Source organism: Macrobrachium nipponense, chromosome 2, assembly GCF_015104395.2.
Source record: "Macrobrachium nipponense isolate FS-2020 chromosome 2, ASM1510439v2, whole genome shotgun sequence".
Classification (NCBI taxonomy): Eukaryota; Metazoa; Arthropoda; class Malacostraca; order Decapoda; family Palaemonidae; genus Macrobrachium; species Macrobrachium nipponense.
In genome coordinates this window covers 69,735,207-69,754,640 of record NC_087201.1, presented here as the reverse complement: position 1 = coordinate 69,754,640, position 19,434 = coordinate 69,735,207, and the positions used below count along the sequence as shown (strand labels likewise).

Below are 19,434 nucleotides of genomic sequence, written 5' to 3'. Positions count from 1 at the left end.
GAGTGAACACTATATATATATATATATATATCATATATATATATATATATAGATATTATATATATATATATATATATATTAGTCATATATACACATTATATATATATATATATATATATATATATAAATATATGTATATATAATATTGTGAATTGACCTACTAATCAAGAAAGAATCGAAGAACTTTTGGAAATATTCCAATTACAAAACAACTTGAAACAAAAGTAATTTTCTTAATCATTAAATGGCCTGATAAACTGTATAATATAGGGAAGAAATAATATAAACTTGGTTGACTGAACTTTTCAAACTATTTTTTGATGCCCTACAAACTGGTAGAATATACATAATTACACGAAATCATTCACCAGCTTAACAAACATTAGTCAAAATTTAAATTGTGAACAAATAATTCCTGAAGATAGCAGCGTATATATATTGTATATATATATATGTATATATATATATATATATATATATATATATATATATATATTATATATAGATATACACACACACATATATAGTTATATATATTTATACATACGTATATATATATATATATATATATATATATATATGTATATATATATATATATATATATATATATATATATATATGAATGCACATTCGAACAAGTCTACCATTTATAAAAATAAGTGTTAAAAAGATATCTACCTATTTTGGAACGTGAAGACAGCCTCTGAGAGGCTGGTACTGTGGACGAATTGTCATCGTTAGTCAAAATTTTATTTCCATTCATCCTGTTTCTATTTTCAATAAAACCTGTATTCACGCACTGATCGCAGTTCACTCGAGGTCATTTCCTGAGGTATTCCTACGCGTCGACATAGAAATGAAGTGTAAGTAAATTATATATCCGTAGATACCTATCAAAATGGCTATTTCGTTATCGGATGAATGTTATATTATGCACACATACACATACGGTTCGAATCCCGGCAGGTACAGAAACACTTATCAATTATAATTCACCATTAGTGTAAGTTATTCAAAAGGTAATGTGAATTCAGTATTAAACGATATGTGTTGCATAATATGTCTGAGTATGAAATTGTCATATAAATATGCGTACATATATATATATATATATATATATATATATATATATATATATATATATATATATATATATATATATATATATAAACACACACACACACACACACACACACACACACACACACATATATATATATATATATATATATATATATATATATATATATATATATATTTATATATCCTCAGAATCATACCTCTTGACTGTGCACTCCTTTCTCCCATTAATTAAGCCCAACTTTCTCGACTTTCTCTTTTCCTCTCGTCGTCTTGGCCTGTCGCAACTAATCCTTCCTTTATTCTCCGCCTTCTTTGGGCCTCGAAATCTCTGTTGACCAATCGAGTTTTTCTTTCTCGTCCTAATCACTTATGCTCACTCGCTGAGCTCTCTAGACAAGAGAAGCCTCATTGACGATGCACGTTCATTTCTCTCCAACTTTTTTCCCTTTACGTTTCAGTCAGTATTGAAATGCTTCGAACTTTTTTCCATCATTTTTTAGTTTTCCGTAAAAGAAAACCATTGAGATGGCTAATTGTCTGTCCGTCCCCACGTTTTCTGTCCGCTCTCAGTTCTTAAAAACCACTGCGGATAGATTGCTGCAAATTGGTATGTTGATCACCCACCTTCTAGTCTTCAAATAAACCAAATTGCAACCTTCTAGCCTCAGTAGTTACTGTGGCTGAAAGTTTCAAGGGCCGTGGTTTTTTTTTCTGTCCGTCGTTTAAACTATGCAGGCGTATTTCCTTTCTTTTTGTTTCAGTCCGTCTTCAAAATTTTTCAGATTTATACCTTAAGTTAATCAGCTTTATCAAGACTCCAATAGACTAAATATTTTCAGTAATAACTTTGCTTTTAATCATCATTTACATTTACACAATTACTAAATTTTTAAAGTGATGAAAAAAATCTGCGTTCGAACATCTAAATCTTTTCTTTATTAAAATCGAAAACATAGATTAACGAAACTTCTTCTCATGTGAATACCACATGTTTATTTAATTATAAGTTCAAATTTTTATAAATGAACGTTAAATAATTCACAGCAGGGGTCATTCCAGATACAGGTCTGATTATTTAATTATTCATTGAAGTTTTATCTTACACTACCTTGTTTATCGAACCATATGGCATTATAACTTTTTACTAATCAATATATCTATCTATCTATCTGTTACATAAAGAGGGGTGATTTGCTATGATATATTTTAAATGATATATGATGTGATATGAATATGACATTTCTTAGAATGTTGATCACACCACCTCAAAGAAAGATGAGTTAGCATTCCCAAGGCTTGTCACTCGGACCACTGTCTTAAATGATGACTCCACATTCTAAGAAATGTCATAGCATATCACATCATATATCATTTAAAATATATCATAGCAAATCACCCCTCTTTATGTAACATATCTATAGTAACAAAATGCGAGTAGATCTTTCTTGTTTGGCCGCCCCGGGTGGGGCCAGGGTAGACAGGGGATCGGAAGGGTAGGGGAAACATGACACTTCCACCTTCCTCCTGCAAACCTGTTTGTTCGCAAGGGTTTGGGGTGAGGTGGACAGGAGATCTGGAGGGTAGGGAAGACATGACACATCCACCCTTGTCCTGGTCCTGCAAACCTGTTTGTTCGCCCAGGGGGGTGGGGGTTGGGTGTTGTGTTCGCGGTAGGTAAGGAATCGTGAGGGTAGGGGAGACATAACAGTCAACATCAGGTTGCAATTTCCCAAGATGTAGACCAGTATTGCACCAGACCCGGTTTTTTTTTTTCCATGCCCCTAGGTTAGGTTAGGTTGGGTTAGGTTGAGTTGGGTTGGGTTAGTTCAAGGAAGTATAAGCTGAGTAAGTTGGGTGTGGTAAACATAAGGAGATTATTTTCAAGAAGATTCTAAAGTTAGTTTTTAAGATATGGCGTCTCGCTTTTCCAGGGAAGATTTGGTACTCGGTTACAGTTGGGGAATATGCCGTCGGGTTCCAGCACCGCGTAGCATGCGCCATCAAGCTCGTGATTAAATAAAACTCCACAGTGATGAAACCATGACGAATCGACTCATGATTATTCCTTGTTCATCATATATCAATATTTCCTAAATAACCAACCAGTTATGGGAGAATAAATAGGTTGACATTAATAGATTCCAAAGTTATACTGAGGAAGAGGCAGTAATTCAATGGGGGCATCACGTCTCCCAGTCAGAGTGAAAGATACTGCAGAGGAGACGTGAATAATGATACTGAGGTTCCCTAACCTGTGGCTGTATTTTATGACTTATAAAATCCCATTGGATTCCTCTGTAAAGAAAATATTCTATAGCTTTTCTGAGGGAATTTCTTCTACTAATTGAGGAATATGAAAAAAATGGGTCTAATTAAGCTATAATTTTTTATATTTGGGTCTGGCGATTTTGAATTTCTGTAACTTCGTAACTTCTTTCAAATGAACACCATATTCGAATTTCAAGTCAATGACCCTGTAGGTCTGTTCCATACGAATAAAGGTTTATATACTGGATAATAATAATAATAATAATAATAATAATAATAATAATAATAATAATAATAATAATAATAATGACATCAAGCTGTATGGTAAGAGCATCAAGGAAATAGATACCCCAATCCAGACTGTAAGGATTGTATCTGGGGACATCAGGATGGAGTTTGGAATAGAAAAATGCGCCTTAGTCAACATACAAAAGGGCAAAGTAACGAGAACTAAAGGGATAAAGCTACCAGATGGGAGCAACATCAAACACATAGATGAGACAGGATACAAATACCTGGGAATAATGGAAGGAGGGGATATAAAACACCAAGAGATGAAGGACACGATCAGGAAAGAATATATGCAGAGACTCAAGGCGATACTCAAGTCAAAACTCAACGCCGGAAATATGATAAAAGCCATAAACACATGGGCAGTCCCAGTAATCAGATACAGCGCAGGAATAGTGGAATGGACGAAGGCAGAACTCCGCAGCATAGATCAGAGAACCAGGAAACATATGACAATACACAAAGCACTACACCCAAGAGCAAATACGGACAGACTATACATAACACGAAAGAAAGGAGGGAGAGGACTACTAAGTATAGAGGACTGCGTCAACATCGAAAACAGAGCACTGGGGCAATATCTGAAAACCAGTGAAGACGAGTGGCTAAAGAGTGCATGGGAAGAAGGACTAATAAAAGTAGACGAAGACCCAGAGATATACAGAGACAGGAGAAAGACAGACAGAACAGAGGACTGGCACAATAAACCAATGCACGGACAATACATGAGACAGACTAAAGAACTAGCCAGCGATGACAATTGGCAATGGCTACAGAGGGGAGAGCTAAAGAAGGAAACTGAAGGAATGATAACAGCGGCACAAGATCAGGCCCTAAGAACCAGATATGTTCAAAGAACGATAGACGGAAATAACATCTCTCCTATATGTAGGAAGTGCAATACGAAAAATGAAACCATAAACCACATAGCAAGCGAATGCCCGGCACTTGCACAGAACCAGTACAAAAAGAGGCATGATTCAGTGGCAAAAGCCCTCCACTGGAGCCTGTGCAAGAAACATCAGCTACCTTGCAGTAATAAGTGGTACGAGCACCAACCTGAGGGAGTGATAGAAAACGATCAGGCAAAGATCCTCTGGGACTATGGTATCAGGACGGATAGGGTGATACGTGCAAACAGACCAGACGTGACGTTGATTGACAAAGCCAAGAAGAAAGTATCACTCATTGATGTCGCAATACCATGGGACACCAGAGTTGAAGAGAAAGAGAGGGAAAAAATGGATAAGTATCAAGATCTGAAAATAGAAATAAGAAGGATATGGGATATGCCAGTGGAAATCGTACCCATAATCATAGGAGCACTAGGCACGATCCCAAGATCCCTGAAAAGGAATCTAGAAAAACTAGAGGCTGAAGTAGCTCCAGGACTCATGTAGAAGAGTGTGATCCTAGAAACGGCACACATAGTAAGGAGAGTGATGGAATCCTAAGGAGGCAGGATGCAACCCGGAACCCCACACTATAAATACCACCCAGTCGAATTGGAGGACTGTGATAGAGCAAAAAAAAAAAAAAAAAAAAAAAATAATAATGATACTCTAATGGGGTTCTATTGTACGCTAAACTATGCAAGTATTTCTTAGAGAGTGACTCAATAGTCATGTGATATAGTAGCTATAATTGAAATGTACCTTTTTGGTAGCCACCATCCTGACTAGTCTCGACTTGGTTGCTTTTCTCTCAAGAAATATTTAAGAAGATGAAAAATTACCTAGAGAGTTAGGCTGAAGAAAATTTAGGATTTTGTCACAGATTTATTAAAATATGTTTACGTGATTGCTCCGAAATTAGAACATCTTATAGTTTTCATCTTTTAAATCGTTTAAAGGCCTAAGAGAAGTTATTCAAGTCTCAGCAGTTAATGTTTATATGATTGGTCATTTATTCCACTCTCACTGAAAGGAACTGTACCGAAGGGAACTACTTTCATTGAGTGGAAAAGGAATGATTTTTATACTCGTAATTAATGCCTGAAGCATGATTCCCATCATAAGTCATAAATGATGCAAAATATAATGACCATGGTAGGGTGATTTGACCAATCGGAGATAAAGGTTAAATTGAATGTCTATATCCTCAGTAAAATCAAATCAACTTAAAGAACCTGATGAAGACCTCCTAGGCTCCAACATGACGAGGATTCAGAAGATACAAAAAAAAAAAAAAAAAAAAAAAAAAAAAATCCCGTAAGCCATTCTATTTCTCTTTGGATATATCATACGTATGACTTCATTCTGAACTTTACGACAAAATAAAGACTTTTTCGTTCTCGTCTAAGTGCTTGGCTCGGTGACACATATCCAAGCTGAGATATTCTGTACGATATTGTAAGTGGTTCACTTGGAGCGCCTCCAAGAAAATCAAGGGGACTATTCATCCAGAACGCCATATTTTTTGCGAGCGTGCCAACCATTTATCTATGCTTTTACTCCTCGGGAGAGAGGAGACTTTACAAGCGATGTCTCGTCTGCGTTGTTGGTTGACTGACAAATCTTATCCTTTGGAGTGAGGAAATGTATTAAGTCATTCACTGGAAGTGTTCATATTCTCCCAGGCTATCAGATTTCAGATAATACAAGGAGAAACTGAAGCTTTTAGAAAGCACGGCTTTTTCTTTTGTGATGAGAAGACAAATTGAAAAAGTCTTATATAAAATTCTGTTAAAGGGGGAATAATTACTTGAAAAGACAAACTCATAAATTACAATATCAAAATTTGTTAAAGAGCAGTAATTACTTGAAATCACAAATTGAAAAAATTATATCAAAATTTGTGAAATTAAATAATTACTTGAAAAGGCAAACTGAAAAATTATAATATAATAAAAAATTTTTGAAAGTTGAATAATTACTGGAAAAGGGAAACTGAAAAATTATAATATAAAAATTTGCAAAAGGGGAATAGTAATGCCTTGAAAACACAAATTAGAAAAAATTATGATATAAAAATTTGTTAAAGAAAAAATCCTTTTCTATGCTGATGAAGTACTTTGCAGCAGATTAATTTGGTGTACGCAAACGCCAGTTCTAAAAGACTCATTCATTTATGAATCCATTATCCTTTCTTTCTCTTGCACATACTGCTACTGATAAAACCCTGGTATCAACCGAATAGATAAATAAATAAATAAATAAATGAATAAATAAATAACTAAATAAATGAAATAAATAAATAAATAAATAAATAAATAAAATGAATAACTAAATAATTTAAAAAAATAAAATAAATAAATAAATAAATAAATAAATAAATAAATAAGAAATAAATGAATTAAATAAATAAAAAATAAAAATAAAATAATAAGAATGAATAACTAAGTAAACGAATAAATAAAATAAATAAATAAAGAAATGAATAAATAAATGATAACTAAATAAAGAATAAATGAATAAATAAAATAAATAAATAAATAAATAATAACTAAATACCTAAATAAACTAAATAAATAAATAAATGAATGAATGAATGAAATGAATGAATGAAATGAATGAATGCAATAAATAAAAATAAATAAAAAATAAATAAATAAATAAATAAAATAAATAAATAAATAAATGAATGGAATGAATGAATGAATGAATGAATGAATGAATGAATAATAAATAAATAAATAAATAAATAAATAAATAAATAAATAAATAAATAAATAAATAAATAAAATAAAAACCCCGCACACAAACTAAAATGCGTTCCGTGTTCAATAACTGCAAGCACTTTTTTTTAATTTTTATTTTTATTTTTCATTTCATTCATCTTCAAAGAAGCAGCTAAATATCCTCAGCGCCCCGGCGGCTCTGAAATGCCTCTTCCTGAGAACCTTTATCAAGATTCCAGATGAATGGAACTCAGGTATTTAATGACTTTCTCTTTGTCCTCTGAACCAAAAGGAAGGTCCAACGCGCCATTCTTGGTGAATTAATCAGTCAGTGAACCTGGCCGCCAGAGAAGGAATTCTAAAGACGTAGAACTGTACTCTATGGACTATATACAATTTTGAATAGTCATATTGTATATTTTTGAGTAGTTTTCGAGATATGGATATAATTTATTTAACTAACACTCCCTGTAGTTCCCAGGTCATGAGATTAATCTATAATTTTTTCATTCATTTTTTTGTTTTGCATTTATTCTGTGATGGTTTGATTTATAAGGGTATAAAGCCAAGCGCTGAGGTACGTTCAGCCATTCAGTGCTATTTTAGAGAAAAGAGGGAGTTTGAGTAGCTGGACAGCAAAAATGAAGAAAAGAAACAAGAATGGCGGGAAAGTAATGCAAAGCGTCAGGTACAATTCTTTTCCATGTTTTCGAACGTTTGGTGTCAGAGAGAAAATGCACAAAAATGCACAATGATTGTAGTACATGTTCTATGCAATTTTAGACAGTTCTTCAGTTCCACGTTGGACGAGTGGTTTTCGCGCTCGCCTATTATTCCGGTGGTCCGAAGTTCGATTCGTGGCTGTGTCACCGTGGAATCAGAGGAATTAATTTCTGGTGATAAAAATTCATTTTTCGATATGATGTGGTTCGGATTCCACAATAAACTGTAGGTCTCGTTGCTAGGTAACCAATTGGTTCCTGATCACGTAAAAATATCTAATCATTCGGGCCAGCCCTAGGAGAGCTGTTAATCAGCTCAGTGGTCTGGTTAAATTAAGATATACTTAACTTTAGACAGTTCTTCTCTCTGTACCTTTATTCAATGAAACATGAATGCACAGTAGGGGAGAATTACGTATAACTGCACTGCATACGAATCATTCTCATTACGTAGTTTTACGTTATTTCGTAACGACTCGGAGCTCGATCAATGAGAAAGATTCGCACAAAGAAAATCGTTCGAAAAAGTGATGAATGCATATAAGCTCCCAGACGACTGAGGCATTATGCGAAGGGAGGGAAGAACTCGGGAGGAGATGAAACCAAGTGATCAAACTCTGCAGGAAGTTGAAAGGGGGAAATCGCCTTTCCAAATCATATCGACTCCTAACTTTGGAAATCTCCTCCGTAATACTCGGGGCTCGCAGGATGGAAATGTCTCTGGAGGAGAGTGGAAAGTCTGGAGAATAGATTTAAAACTACCTTTCGTGAAGATACGAGATGGAAGCATTAAATTTCTTGCCCGCAAACGCGTGCTTACACACACACACACAGTTCCTCTCTTTTATATCCTTGGAATTCTGTCGTAATTGATGATTTAGATGTGTTCTCGTGGATAATGATTTCGATTGGCATTGTCTCTTCTGTTTCAATAACAATATCTTTCATTGTATTTATTTGAAAATGAAAACATTCAGTTCTCCTTATTATAAGATCGGTTTTGTTAAGTAAACCGTGTAGTTCTTACATTTGTTTCTCATAAACTTCACAAGTTTAGGTATATATTCCTGATTTCCAGGAGGAAAACAGAAAGAAACCCGTATTTGACAACAAAAAGATGTAAATATTCTCTGCAACTTCGAAAGAGTGGAAAGTAATTTTGATATACAGGCAAGTAAACAAATGATATGACCAGCTATCATCTACAACGTCCAGGCAGAAAATAAAAAGATTCCTAAACAAATGAGCAAAAACCATTTGTCATAAAAATGCTGCCCCCTAGAACTAAGGGTCCTTTTACACAATTGAAAAGTGGCACAAACGTATAAACGCAGTGAATGATGGAAGAAAAGTATCCTACCCCTTTTGGAAAAAGCAAGAGATAAATGGCATCCATCACAAAAGTAATAAATGGAAATACGAACATGCAGTAAAAATGAAACGAAAGAGTAAAAAGTACTAATGAACTCCATACCATTTGTAAAAATGTAAGACCTTTTTGAAAAGTCCAAACGACAAGGCATCAAAGACAAAATGTTATTCTGTATTGTTGGTAGGAAAAACAACGAAAATAACAGCTAATATGTCAACGCTCTCGTTACTGAACGTCATATCCGCTTACTTATAGAGACGTGTACACCATTTCTCATTTCGAATCTTACCTAACATTTCATATTCATTATGAAGGAAATGATGACAACACGATTGCGCATACACTTGTAGAAAACCGGCTAAAGTTTCATTTCCCTTTTTAAATTATATCCAATATTTCGTAGACAATACTAAGAACATGACAATCACATGATTTTGTCTTTGCTTTTATGAGACTAGCATGAGCCCCACCTCTCTTTTGAATAATTCCCAACAATTCATAATCATTATCAAGAAAATAATCACCCAAAGATTGCACTAATGTTTGTACGAAACTGCTGAAAGGCACTTTGCAAAATTCCTATCATTACGTCGCAAGTAATTCTCAAGAAGGTGATTAGAACATTTCCTAATTACAGGGATGGCAAAAGGCTACGATTTAATTATTGTCATTATTCATAGGTCTGCGATCCTTGTGGCATATGTTGATGACATCCGTTTCGCCTTTTGATCAGTCTTTATATATATATATATATATATTATATATAGTATATATATATATTAATATATATGTGTGTGTGTGTGTGTGTGTGTGTGTGTGTGTGTGTGTGTGTGTGTGTGTATCAATGAGTTCTGATCATTCGTTTTCTGTTTTCTGTGTCAACAAAATATCCCAACCAAATAACGTTATAATGACATGAAATGCTCAGGATATTATGATGAATTCTAACGGCTGCTTTTAAAGATACTCAGAGGAAATGACGTCACTTTTCGCTGTGAATGATTTTGTAACGTTTCTGAAGTGCTATAGAATGGCAGAGATTTTAACCATGCTGATACATAGCTAGAAACGTAGGAAATAAAAGGTTATAACATAAAGGCCTACATATAAATCTGACAGCAAGGCAATGTATTTTCCAGTGATACATGAACGTTCCATCTATACAAATACTTCTAATTTTCAGATATATTAATTATACTAATCCATGGCACTGATTATGAAAATAAAGTACAACTAGAAAAGTAGAAATAAAATCTAATACTATAAGTAAAGTATATCCTAGTTTAACCAGACCACTGAGCTGATTAACAGTCCTCCTATTGGTTACTTAGCAACGGGACCTACATCTCATTGTGGGATCCGAACCACATTATATCGAGGAATAAATTTCTAATCACCAGAGATAAACTCCTCTGATTCCGCGCTGACGGCAGCTGGAATATTATACTATAAATGAATGCCTACAAATAAATGAGATAGCAAGGGAACCGATTCCCTCCAAAGTGTGTATAATTCATACATATACTTCTACTTTGGAATAAAAGCACCGGAGGTTTTAGTTAGTTATATTATTATATTACACTGATTACAACTATAAAGCATAAATAGAAAATTTAAAAAAGTATATATTGAAAACAAACAAACTAGTTTACCAGAAAAAGACGCTATTCTCATGAATATTCCACACACATATACAACTCCTTTAAAAAGTGAAATACCAGAGATTTTAATTATGATGCATAGCACTGATTACAACTGTAAACCATAACCAGAAAATAAAAAGGCTATATATTAAATACAATCGAACCAATTCGCCACAAAGGGACCTAATTCTCCTGTACATTCCACTCGAATACGTGACTCCAGTTGAACATTACGGCTGTACGACAAGGGAGAGAGAGAGAGAGAGAGAGAGAGAGAGAGAGAGAGAGAGAGAGCATGAATGAAATTCCATGCATTCAATGACTCACGGTTTCAGAACGATGCCTAATGGAACTGCACTGGTGAACAATTACTCAGCCTATCTTTCAATGTCACAAGAGCTCACTGTGAAAAAATGTTAGATGCTCTGTGTATAGAAAAACGAATAAACGTTTTAACTATTCTTCTCTCTAAACAATGAAATGGGAGTGGGCCTTTTGGAAAGCCTGAATGTTCAAGAAGACGAATGTGAATGTCTCTCTCTCCATCCATGTTTGCTATGCGCTGTCAGTTTGAGTTTAAATGACCCTTCTATATTTATGATTCATTTATCATTGCTGTCTATTCAGTCGTATGTTATTTACCAATGGATAAGAAACAAGAGCGCTTCAGTGTGTATCTCCCCAGTCATGTTTGTTATTCAGTGATAGTTTGAGCGTCATCTTCAGATTTAATATTTGAATTCTTCGTATGAAACTGCGTAGGCTTAGAAATCTAAATACAGCATTATATACACACACACACACACACACACACACACATATATATATATACATATATATATATTATATATATATATATATATATATATATATATATAGTATATATATATTATATATATATATATATATATTATATAGTATTATATATATATATAATATACAATTTATGATTTATGTAGCATTACTCTATATTCAGTTGTATACTATTTAAAAAAAAATATGAAAAAGAAATACTTCAGTCTGCAATTCTTCTTCTACCAAACTTATCATGAAAGTGGATTTGAATGTGAACTGTTATAGCTATATTATGAAATAATCCATTATTCATTTTACTATGATTTAATAAAAGAAAGCATTCTCGTCGGAAAAGTATGAGTTAGGCATAAAATACCTTAGGCTATTCAGATTATAGTGGTAATAGTAATATCTTCGTATGGTAATAGTAATATCTAGTAAATACGAAAGGTTTAGAAGCATAAAAAAAGATTCCTTAATATAAGTAGAAAACGAGACGTTTTAAGCAAATGGAAAGAAAATCATACATATGAGAATAAAAAAGAAAAGTCATTTTCCAGACCTGGAAGAGAAAAGAAGATTGCAGATAAGGAGAGGTCAATTCCCAGCAGAGGCAAAAGACCGGATAATTAGCATAAGAAGTTCGCAAAGCGCAAGTGAAATGCGTTTGAAAACACCATCTGGGAAAGTTTGCGACTTAAATTTTAAAGATTTTACTCACTGATGAGGCAGTTCACGCTGCTGTTAAAAACAAAAAGCAAAAGGATTATGCTGTTGTTAAAATGTTTTAATGCTTAAGATTATTGCAGTAAATTTTATATGTATTTCACATTCTTCGCAGACTCATACGAATATGGACAAAATGAAGATGGGTCTCCGACGACAAATATTTGGCTTTGGTGGCTTAAACATACACACACACACACACACACACACACACACACACACACACACACACACACATCTACATAAAAAAAATGTATATATATATATATATAATGTATATTGCTGCATTTTGATTTCTAAGCCTATGTGGTTTCATACAAAGAATTCAGATACTAAATCTATCTTTGGAATACATTATCAAAACCTATTGTAGGCTAAAACCTCTATAGGACCCTTCCTCACTGCCAATAAAAACATAAACAAGTTTTTATGCTCCGTCGGTAAATTTTCTAAATTCCCATTAGCCTTTTATCTTTACACCTCCATCCACCCCAACCAAAGAACCCAAGGCCTCCTCCACCCCCGCCAAAAAAGGGGAAAACTTGGAAAAACGAAAATGGACGAGAAAGTCTGGAAAAAGCGTCTCTCCTGAAGCGATAAAGAGGGCTTGATGTAAAGAATACGAATGAGCATAGAGGCTGAGGAAAAAATAATAAAAAATGTAAAAAAAAAAGAAACTAAATATGACACTAAACGGAGTCAGTTCCTAAAAAACTGAATGGGGGTAGGGCGGAGGGAAGGATATCGGAGCAGAATTCTCTGGCACAATGTTGAAATGACTTCCACTGACTATGCACAATATTCAGGCAGTTATTTTCACATGCCAGTTCGAGAGTGAAATTAACATCTCTGGCGTTAATCTTATAAAGGTTTAGCAATCTACATACAGTAGATACTGGATTAAAATAAGGAAAAAACTTTTTCTTGAGAATTATCAGACTATTTTTTCACCATTATAATGGCTTCAGTTTTGTCAATCAATATTCAGTAGCCCTTTATAAACTGGGAAGCAAAATAAAATGTTGTTGAAACGCCAAAGCAAAAGGATATATGACTTCTTTTCCGAGGCAATGGGCTGCGAAAGAAATGGGTCTCTTTTGACGTTAATTATTTAAAGGAATAATAAATATTAAAATAACAAAGTGGGTAACTGCAACCGGAGGTGTAAATTACAATGTGGTATTTGCATCCGGAGGTGAAAATAACATTGCGTCATTTGCATCTGATACTTAAGATACGAATTATCGTATGGTAGTTGTTAGAGGTGCTTAGATCGCATTTCCCTTTCTTCTATCTTGAGTTACTATGAGATTCACAGCCGATGGGTGTCCCGGTGTTTTTCCGGAATAAAATTTTATCAACGTAACTGACAAAAATGACACAGGGCATCTTACATCCCTACCTAATTTTTGACTGTATTCTGTATTACGAAAGTTGCATAATTCTGGTGATTATAAGAGTAACACCGACTTTTTGTAGACATCGCCAGCAAACTCAGAGGAATGTCTTTCGAACATATAATGACGTAACGTATGACGTCATTAACTTGCCTCCTTCTCGATGGATAATTGGCTATTCGTGAAAAAGTCTCCACCTCTGACAACAATGAAATACAACCAATACTCGTTGTTTACACTTTGTAGTAGTAGTAGTAGTAGTAGTAGTAGTAGTGTAGTAGTAGTAGTAGTTTACAGGATTTATTCCAAGAGGTCGAGTGCTAGAATTCTTGAAGAAAAAGGTTTCCACAAGTAATCCGAGAAATTACTTTCTATCACTATTTCTCCTTTCAAAAAATTATATGATTGAAAATCAATTACCAAAGTGAAGAAAACTTTGGCATTCGTCGTAACTCCTTTGATATTTTTCCTAATATGACATTTTAATAAAATTGCATATGATTAGATTGGATTATAGAATTTAGACTTCAAGCCAAGCACTGGAACAGCAAAGGTCAATTTGTTGGCAACGCAAGTTTTAATGTTGTTCCGCAAGTTATATTTTACTAAGAAATCAACAACTATTGCTTTAGAGCATATGTAATTATCTTTCTGCACCTTATGGGAGTCAACAAATGACGAAAACTTGGTAACCTCGGATGCCCGGGTGTACTACTTACCCAATAAAGGGCCCCATTATTCATTTACCTGTTCAAGCTTACGCAGTTGTTTGCCACTGGCCTCCTCACTTCTAAACAATTGTGCAAGCAGAATTACAAAAGCTGTCCTGCAACCACTGGGACAATGACTTATCATAGCCGCCATTTCAGCTGTTTGTCGTCATCACCTTGTGGGAAGAGTCATGACGTCATATGTTAACGTCACATATAACTTTGAACCCATACATTAGAGTGTTCCGCCACTGGCTCCGGCTGCTTTATTTTACTCTTATGACTATACTTTCTTCTAATATAATTAATAAAGAATGCTGCCGAAAATTAGGTAGATTGTAAAGTATTCTATAGCTAAGTAATATCTTTGTCAAATGCACAGACAAAAAGTTATTCCGGAAAAACACGGGACAAAGGCTCTGAATCTCATAGTAGTTACATACTTAATATGTTCACCTCTTACAGATACTGCTTGTTATTGAAGGGAATGGTCTCTGTTATTTGCACTCGATAGTTAAGACAAAAGTTCGTTAGCTGCATATCTAACCAGTTCATCTCTTGAGGATACTGCTTGTTATCGAAGACAATGCTCTCATTGAAAAATAATCCCACAAAATTATTGTGTATATCGTGTTTACTTATAAGTATTTGCATTTTATTTTACTCAATACTCGAGTACTTGCTTTGACCCAGGCTGACAACCTACGCATCTCTTGAAAAAGGGCCACAGATAGGGTCTGAAAGTACTCGAGTGTTGAGTAAAATAAAATGTAAATACTTACAAGTAAACACGATATACAGTGTAATTTTGTGGGGTTCTTTTTCAGTCTGCAGAAGAGAACTGAAAGAAGTTTTTGTTTGGTTAATGCTCTCATTATCGTTAGTAGGAAAACTATGATGGTTATCAGTCAACTTTCAGAGGATTAATATCATGGCTGGAATAAAAGTGACCGATTACTCTGACATCTTCAAGGAAGTTTTTCCCGTCACACCTTTATTTCTTTTGTAGAATTTGAGCAACAATTCAAATACTCTAAGAAAAACACTGGGAGTGTCTTTCGAGTAAAGACATCTTGCAGCGTTGGGGTAGAAAACAAATTACGAGAATTCCTTTACCCGCAGAGCTTTAATATTCCTCTATGACTTGTGCGTGTGTTCAGTGTGGTGGACCGAGGGAAAAAGAAACTGGCCATAGAATTAAAACAAAGGTATCTGCCGTTCTAAGTTGAGTTTACTTTAGTTTAACCAGACCACCGAGCTGATTAACAGCTCTCATAGGGCTGACCCGAAGGATTAGATATTTTTTACGTGACTAGGAACAAATTTGTTACTTAGCAACGGGACCTACAGCTTATTGTGGGATCCGAACCACATTATATCGAGAAATGAATATCTAAATACCAGAAATAAATTCCTCTGATTCCACGTTGGCAGAGCGGGGCTCGAACTCGGGCTACCAAATCGATAGGCGAGCACACAAACCAATCGTCCAACGAGGAACTTAGGTACCCGCCGTGTGGATGCCGAACTTTGATAACCTTCTCTTCCTCAAAGAATGGGCTAAAAATCACAAGATCAAATTTGGCACAGTCATGAAGTGGCCACAGAATTCCAGCAATACTACGGCTAACATACAAGACAGTTAATGAAAAGACGGACTTGGAAGAAGTCATTCAAATGTTACCAGGAAAGAGGCAGCTTAATCTTTAATGTCCACTAAATATTCAAAGATCGTTACCTCACAAGATGTGAGAAATATGAAGAAAAAATGCAAAGGCTCTTGGTAATCTTTCCGAAATTGAGGACTTTTTGTTATGTTATAGAGGAGATGGAGGGACATTGAAAAGTAAACGTTTCTGTTGACGAACAAAGTGTCATTGAAATGAGCTCTTTTGCAACTAACGACATGACTGACGTGTATTAAATTTCCAGATTTTATTTGCGCTTGACATCCGTCTTAACAATTTGTGGTACAACGATGCATTTAGCACGATTAGAAACGCTAAAACACATTGCTAGTTCCTGGAAATTAGTTCCTGGGAAAAAAACGAAAACATTGAAGTTTCTTTCCCGTATCAAAAAGTTTTTCCTAGTAAATGTACAACACAATCAGCAGCAGAGTTTGCAGTTTGGATTCAGGCGCCCCCCTGGGCCACCAAATGGCCCCCATTTGTCAGTATTTGGCACGACATCGTCAGAAAAAGCACCGCCCGTCCAAGATGAAACCCAAATCATCTCTCAAAAATGCGAAAAATTAAGGCTCATCTTCTTCCTGTTGTAAAACGTCGAGGTCGACCGAAGGAATGAAAAAACAATAGGGCGATTTAATTCAATTCTAAAAAAACGGAAGACCAGCAGCAAACTTGGTGAAAGTAGCACAGCCAAGAACTCAACAAGGAATGAGTCAAATGTGCGATAAAAACGAATGAAATACGCACATCTCTTTTTATTGTAAATGAAATAAAATGCTATCCTTATTTGACCTAATTGCAACTTGATTCTTTCATTTTAATCACTTTTATTATCCCATTTTCATCAAAATGGAATGTACATTTTAACGAATAAAATAAGATCATTTTTCATGAGTTTGATTAAAGATTCTAGCATATTATGTAACAGTCGAGACGTACTACATTTACGTAAGACCAGGAGTCGAGACATGGTTCAGATCTCCGAGGGCAAATAACATTGTTGCTATCACCACTGGGTACAAATAACATTGCATTATTTTCACCACCGGGTGCAAATACCCACGTTCTTAAAATGATGTACAGTTGAAATAACGACCAATGATTAATTTTCCTAGGAATTATCATCGAAGTTCAATCCATTATAATGGCTTTCGCTTTGTCAGTATTCCGAAACCCTCCAATTACTGGTAAGTGAAATCGAATTCATTTGAAGCACCAAACAAGTAGTACATGACTTTCTTTCACTTCCATTCCTTTCGTCACGTCCAATTCACCTGTTCAACATCTCTCTGAGTTATATTTCTCTTTAATAGGACATCAGTCATTAGCCCTACAAGTATCTACAGACACACAAAGGGAATTCTTTGCAGGGACAAAGGTAATTATGCTAACGAATCACACCCTCATATACGTCTGATTGAACAAACAAAAATATGCAATGAAGAGAAGTTGATAAGTATGCATGAAAAAGTAAATCACAAACACATGCACATGGTGATAGAAGTTCACTCTCGACGTGGTTCGGAAGTCACGTAAAGCCGTTGGTCCCGTTGCTGAATAACCACTGGCTCCATGCAACGTAAAAACACCATACAAACAAACAAACAAACAAACAAACACACATACGATTGAACAAATACGCCCCGAATATAACAACATAAAACTATACGTGTGAAAGAAGTCACAAATACACAAACACATGCGACTGAAGAAACCCACAAGTATGCAAAGAAATAAAAGATTATATATCCTTCTTTAGACAGATGCAGAAACGTAAAAGATATCAAAACATTTTCTTGACATCAGTTTGCCTTAAAACCAACAGAAGGTCAAACACTGAACTTCATCGACCATCAAAGTTCAAAATCAAACGTGGAATTGAATTCCCAAGACAATATTTTCGGAGGATTTGTATTTCCTGGCGTTGAACGCGACGTATTATTCGTAACTGCTCTGAAATGTTAGATACCTTTGGGTAAGGTCTTCATCTGGTTGCCAAATTTGGTGACAGCAACCCTGTCATTATATTGACTTTAGTTCACATTAATATATCGACTTTTTTTATGATTATTACTTACATTCATACAAACCAGTTTATACAAAGAAAAGAAACCATTCGTTTTGTATAATAAATGATAAAACAGCAATGCCTGGAAAATAAAATCGTGGATTCCCAGAGAATCTAGTCACATACCATTAAAATGATCAGCGTTTTATCCACTATAGCTTTTAGTTAGTTGGATTACGATTTGGTTACTAAACCTGGTATTAAACATAAATATATCAAATTAAGGAGCAAATGGAAGTCTAGTCCTCAAGTGAAATTACTTGAAAAAATAAGATGAAAAAGATTTATCGTAGTAGGATGGGAAAGAAATTGTAAATTTGTAATTGAATTTCTTGCTGTAACTGTCCATAGAAATGATAGAAATTTCACCTTTTCAGTCTTTCTGAAATCAACTAACATTGCCTCTTTTGTTCATTACTGCTCCAATCACCATCAAAATGTTAAATTCTCTGTTTTTTTGGGATATTCCTAAGGGACTTTACGTGTCTGTAGCCAGCAGTTATTGACGCTGAGATTTTGTGTCTTGACTAAACCATGCAAATAAGGTAGGGAGGCACCTTGCGGTGTAAACTGTTTAATTAAATGGGCCAAGCTCTTCAAAATGGATTTAATTTGTTTATTAAAATGGGAGTTCACTGTCTATGTAGGGTCAGACCTCAGTTTCGTATAAGTACCAGTATCATTTGCAATGCCATTACTTACTTACATAGTCACTTTTATTCATTATTACCACTGCATTAGATTTATCTGCTTTTGTCACTTTCACTGTTTTCGTCTTGTGTATGGTGCTATGAGTAAGCCTTCTCCCCTTAATGTACCTGTAAGATTTCTCCAGGCTTATAAGAAAATCAAAAAAGTCTAAGGCAGTGGTAATAATGAATAAAAGTAGATAAATATAAGCAAAAAAATTAACATATCAGTTTTTACATGTTTTGGACTATATGGATACTTGTAGTTTCTGTTAGGGTTAAATCTATGTTTAGGTTTGTGACCGTGTGATACCCGATAATCCTAGATTATCTCTTTAATTTTTACCTTTTTGACAATT

At 34.6% G+C, this 19,434-nt stretch overlaps 1 protein-coding gene across 5 annotated transcripts in view; it reads right to left on the bottom strand.

Moving 5' to 3' along the window:
* Positions 1–19,434, bottom strand: part of LOC135220654 (neuroligin-2-like) — a 208,073-nt gene that overhangs the window by 152,122 nt on the left and 36,517 nt on the right. The window lies entirely within an intron of this gene.